A 6,000-nucleotide genomic window follows, 5' to 3' on the forward strand; every position below is an offset into this window, starting at 1 on the left:
GGAGATGGCATAATCTACTGTCACTGTAGCTGCTGTGGCCTTGGTACATTCAAACTGAGTTACGGAAAACGGTAAGAAAACAAGGAAGAATAGAGAAAACTAGAAGAATAGAGTCTGGAAGGAAGATGAGAGCTGGAGTCACAAAATGAAGGATAAAGAGGAAGGATAAAACTAAAAGAGAAATATAAGAAGAATTATGGATAGAGAGATTAGGGAAGGAAGAAAAAGCAGGGTGAAGAAGGAAGTCAAGCCAGAAAGAAATAGATTTAGGACACGATGTTTTTTTACTGAACTGCCTGGCCCTTTTATCAGTAGTCACTCATGATTCTGTACTGAAGGAGGAGCCATTACATTGGAGTTCTTTTAATCGTTTAGTACAAGAACTACCTCTCTTCATTCCATCACTTAAATGAATCTTAGATCTTTAAGACTTCTTTTTCTTTCCAATTTGGCTCTTAGTGTGGCTCTCTAGGTTCTTAGACTTGTTTTAAAAGTCTTCGGTCAAAGATTTTGTACTGCCATCCTTGGCTAAACAGTTGTACACAAACACATGCAACAGGAAAATGTTATGCTTCTTTGGTTTGCTTTTCATAAGTTTCAGCCAGGCATAACAGTTCCTTGACAGTCGTGCCATTATTATTGACATCATCAGTGTTGAAGAAAGCACAACTGGCATGCAAAATAGCTTCCCTTTTTGTCATATGAACAAAACCAAGCTCAGCAAGTCCAAGAACACTAACTCAGCAACACCAAAAAACATGGAAGAAGAAATTCTAGCAGAGACAAAAAAATCACCATAAAAAGAAAGATAAACCGAGAAAGAAAAAGATATGATATTCCTCTTGATTAAAAAACAATTGATGTATACATTCTGCATGCTCAGGAAAACCCAGAGTAGACACCAGCATCCATTGCTACTCATTCATAGCACAGTAAGCTCGGGGCTTGAAGGAAGTACAACATCCCCTCATTCTTTAGAGCTCATCAAATTCTCTACCTTTTTTTTTTTCCTGTTTTTAGCAAAAACCTGTCTATAGGTGTTTTAGTTATCTCCTTTCATCAAAGTGACAATTTCTTTATCTTTTGTATACATAACATCTCATATCTTATTACACTTCTTCCCAAATATCTCCCACAGACTTGATGAGTGGGAGAGGACCTAAGTGCAGTGGGAATACAAATGGCATTTCTCAACTAGTTTTCTTGAATTATGTGTCTTTATCAATGTCCTGTTGTAGGGAAAGGAGTTGTCCACGGCTACTGTTGTGAGCAATTTATATTTGTGTGTTGTTTGCTTTTCAAGTATTTCTTTTGTTCAGGTGGATATCTAAAAAGCAGTATTATTTCAAGGAGGTGGCTTTTGGTGTTTTGGTGACAGGTGGCCCCACTACCTAAGTGTTAGTATGTATTTGCTTAGCTGAATTGGCTGTAGATAACAGTTATACTGAATAGCCCCCTCTTTCCTCAGAAAGTGTTTAAGGTTCATGTAATCTGTGATAAAACTTTTTCAGTTTAGGCTCCTCTCTCACTGTTTCTCTTCACAGAGCCCTATTCTCTTTCTTCATAGCATTACTAACTCAGAGAGTGACCACCAGGAAGGTGCATGGACCTTAACAAGTCTTCCCCAAGAACCTGTGTCACACATTTGACAAGTCCATACAATGCTCCTTAACTTTGCCACTGAAGGGAACTAGGACTGGTCAAAACCTTGCGAAGGAAGCCAAATCAGTACTTGCAGGTTCAGACTGAAAGTTCTCATACAGCGAAGTTGGTGAGTGTGTGCTTTAATTGATCTCTCTTCGGCAAGCAGCCCTCAGATACCTGCCTTAACAGCCTTATTGAGTAATGGAGGCCCACTGAAGTGAGGCCCGAGAGCAACCCGTAGTAGCTCCACTGAAGCTGGACGGTTACCTAGTGACAACAACAATATTGCACCTCTAGAACTGAAATTGTGGTGATTTCCAGCAGTCTTAGATTTTGAGTGGTTAACCTTTTTCGTTGGTGTTGTTTTCCAACTTTTAGACTCTTTTTGAAGTGTCCTTGTCTTTCATCTGCTACTGTCCTTTTGTCTGAATTGGTTGCCTATGCTGAACATTTAACAAAAAACCCAAACCAACAACAACAAAAAACAACCAAAAAAACCCCAAACCACACAACAAAAAGCCAACCCCCAAAAAAGTTCAGTGGGTTGCAAAATAGAGAAAATGCAATTATATGAAAAAATTGTAATACAACAGCAGTTACTAGAAACTGATGTCATGTAGATTGCCTACAATGACCAAAAAAAAAGTTCAGTGCCGGAGTAATTCAACATTTTTTGAGATATCTTTGAAAATGCATAGATTTTACTTATAGCCAAGTTCTGACTTCCCTTAGCTAAGGACAGAAGATTGTTTTAAACCACCTCCAGTTCCAACCATGCAGTTCAAATAGGCATTGACTTGCGAACCTAATGATATTTTAAGGCTTGGTTTTAAGACATCAAACCAAAGTGTTGAGTATGTTGAACTGCAAGTTCTAATTTTAGCAGACCAAGGATTTCAGGATAAAGACATTGTCTTCATACATATTCACAAAGTACTAGCTTTGCGAAGCTTATTCACATAGCCTTGCTTATGTGAATTATTAACAACATAATAAAGAAGAATCCAAGACAGAATCATAGTGCTCCATAAAAAAAGAAAACAAAGAAATTCAGCATGGCATGTTTTGCCTCAAGTGTCTTCAGTGACCTCACTGATGAGAATGTAATAACTCATGACCAAGCAGTAACAAACAAATGGGACAAAATAGAATTCTGCCCTTGATCCTCTAGTTATTTCAGTGTGCATAGCCTTGAAATGGTAGGGTTTCACAGACTACAGTAACTATATTTTCTCATTAGTAATACTCCACAGCTCACATTTTTTTTACATGGCTGGGGACCTTTAAATGACTGTCTGTGATGAGCTGTCACAGTTGAGGCTGGGCTGGCCACTAAACAAATGAGAGTGTCCCTCTTCCTTCCCAGAAGAGGAAGGGGAAGACGGAGAGAGACTTACGGGTTGGAAAAAAACCTAAAACAGCTTTAATGAAATATTAATAATAAAAAGAAAATATAATAAGAAAATAATTAAATATATACAAATATATACAAAAATGATATCGAGCTCCAAGGATGACAATCACATTGCCAGCAGGCACTGGGAATATCCCAGACTGGACTCAGTGACCATTGGGAACTGGATTCAGGAACACACGGATCAGGATCAAAGGCAGACAAACAGACAGAGTCCTCCCCGGACACCGGTCATTGAATAAAAAGGGCTGACCCCTTGATCCCTCAGCTTTTATACTGAGCATGGGGCAGATGGGATGGAATACCCTGTTGGTCAGTTTTGGGTCACCTGTCCTGTCTGCTGCTCCCCACAGGTGGGACCCCTCTACGCTTTTCTGCTTCCAACCCTCCAATGGGGCAAATAACAAAGTCAGTTGACCTTGTTTGTTACAGCAATAAGAATAAGCAGGAGCCTCTCTGCATACCATTCTTTGGTAATAACTATAAATATCAGGCCTTACCACTGCCAGAAGCAGACACTGTACCAAAAAAATACCATTAATTTCAGACAGTGCTGTCAGAGGAGACTTCACTGAAAAGTAAAATGACTGAAAGAAAAATGGTTTGTTCTACCTCAAGCCAGCCTTAACAGCACCTTCTGCGTCCCACTGTGGTTCTGCACACTTTACCTCCATTTCCTTGGAGATGGTCGGTGCTTATCAGTTGCCTCCAGCGATAACTGGGTGCTATGACAACATGGCCTTACATCCAAGTCCTACCAAAGTCCTTCCCCTTCCCAAAAGATCCTAACACGGTTCATCTACTGTTTCTGTACTTTGTTTTTCAGCATTCCCAACGTGTTTTCACTTGTTTGCAAGCTGAAAAAATGAGCTTTCTGTGTAAAGATGACCACTGCTAGACTGTAACTGTTGTTATGTCCTGTTAATCCAGAACACATGAGCACAGCTTATTCTGAAATGCCAGTTCTACTTCTGTTCTGCTCTTCAGGGAAGTTCCAAAGTTTAGGCTTAACCTGAGATGTTAAGAGACCTCTGAACCACCATTTCCAGATGCTGATACACTCAGGAAGACGTTGCAGCATCATTCTACTCACAGCACGCTGAAGCTCCGAGGTAGCCTAAAACTGTGTGTTTTAACATTTTTAATCTCCTTAAAATATTCCAATCATTACACTCATGTATAATGTATTTCAGACTGACATTAGAACTGCTTTTCTTTCATGGGTCACTGATAAGTATTCTTCAACTCCTCAAGCACATATGGAAAAGTTTGAAACTACTTGATTTGAGAAATGCAGATTTTTTATATCCATTCCTACAATGGCAAGCTTCCATCCCACTTTTGTATTGACCAACAGACTCATGTCTCTGTATTAATCTGTGTTCTCCAATACTTACCAGTTGTGCAGAGCACAAATAACAGCATCCAGAACACTTCAGGCACCTCTCCAATCACATAAAATACAGAAGAGACAAGAATGCAGAAATGCATGTATTCTAGTCTGGGTAACTTAAAGTCTAGACAACTGTAAAGACAGTCCATTTCACTTTTTTTCCCCTCCTTTTTCTGCCTACCACCATCAAACAAGATACCTAGAAAAAGAAAATCTGAAATTTAAAATATCCAATGAATCACACATAACAGTTCATAACACAGCCACGAATTCCTCCTCTGTTTGCAAAATAGTTTTGGAGAAAGCATTTCACATATTGGCATGGATGACAATTACAGGGCTGATTTATGCAATAGTTTTTCCCATAATTGCGAATATCTCAAGTCCTTAGAAACCTCCTTGCAAGGACAGTTTAGAAAGCTGTTCAGCAGATGCGGGTAAAGTCTACCAATGCCTAAACTTTATTGCTATATTTTATTTTGATTGATGATGCCACTTTTTATCAAAATAGCTACACTACAGAAGAGAGAAACTGTAATCCCAATAGAAAATACTTCTCTACTGATAGAAACCTCAGCCACGTTAGAAGGCTAGCAATGCTCTTCAGTATTACGTTCTGGAGTAGACAGGCGTAAGGGACGGCAGCTGAGAAAAGGCTAGAATATGATCTCTCCAGGTAAAAGCACGCTTTGCCCTGCCCTGTGGAGCACCACGCAGAAGTATCCAACCCAGGTCTGATCAAGTAAGCTCTGGAACTACAATTGGCGAGGTCATATTAGCACGGTTGAGCGGCAAGGTTTGTTAGCTTGAAAGCTGAGCCTATGTAACCCAAGCTCTACTGCTTTCAGGATACAAGCCACTGAGTGCTGCCCTATATTAGGCAGAGGAAAAAGGAGAGCCAGTACTATTATGGAGTTGTTTAGAAAGAGAAGTAAAAAAAGACACAAAAAAGGGAAATGAAGGAGGCAGCAGAGAGCGCCTTGGGAAAAAACAGTAAAACCAGAGACATGAATTAGAGATAGTGAGGGCAGACTAGGAAGAGACGTTATCTATTCAAGAGAGGATTCAATGGTCTGGAAGCCAGGGAAGTTTGAACTCCCTTACCTCTTTTCCTGAGGGCACTTCTAGCCCAGTAGCTCCAGGCATAAGTAGCGTCTGATGAACTGTATGAAGGACCGACCTGGGTAGCCTGGGCACACTGGTCCTTACAGCTGCCCATGTGTGATCTCATTCACTTATAGATGAGCAGCACACCTGATCAGAAGAGTTAGGAGACACATTTCAATACTCAGTAATACAAGCCTAAGCTGAAGACGTACTAGGCTGGCTGCTAATATCATCAGGAATTTTGACCTTGCCATGAGCTCATGCCTTGAATGAGGTTTTATCACAGTATAAAAAAAATCTCTTCATCTGTCTTTGCTAGGTCTTGCATAATTGCCACATCAGAGCAAATATGCCCTGGATGGTCATTGAATGTATTCTGGCACTGTGTTTTTTAGATGTACACAAAAACTAATGATAACCAGTTTTTTCTTTCTGTTTGATT

The 6,000-nt window shown here is 39.9% G+C and overlaps 1 long non-coding RNA gene across 3 annotated transcripts in view; it reads right to left on the reverse strand.

The window, feature by feature from the left end:
• The window catches only part of LOC134516586 (uncharacterized), a 53,973-nt gene extending 48,180 nt beyond the window's left edge, over positions 1–5,793 (reverse strand). For all 3 annotated transcript variants that reach the window (XR_010071367.1, XR_010071366.1, XR_010071365.1), the window contains exon 1: positions 5,556–5,793. This is a non-coding gene — a long non-coding RNA (uncharacterized LOC134516586). The remainder of the gene's footprint in view (positions 1–5,555) is intronic.
• Positions 5,794–6,000: the final 207 nt, after the last annotated feature.

The sequence above is a fragment of the Chroicocephalus ridibundus genome, chromosome 5 (assembly GCF_963924245.1).
Source record: "Chroicocephalus ridibundus chromosome 5, bChrRid1.1, whole genome shotgun sequence".
Lineage (NCBI taxonomy): Eukaryota > Metazoa > Chordata > Aves > Charadriiformes > Laridae > Chroicocephalus > Chroicocephalus ridibundus.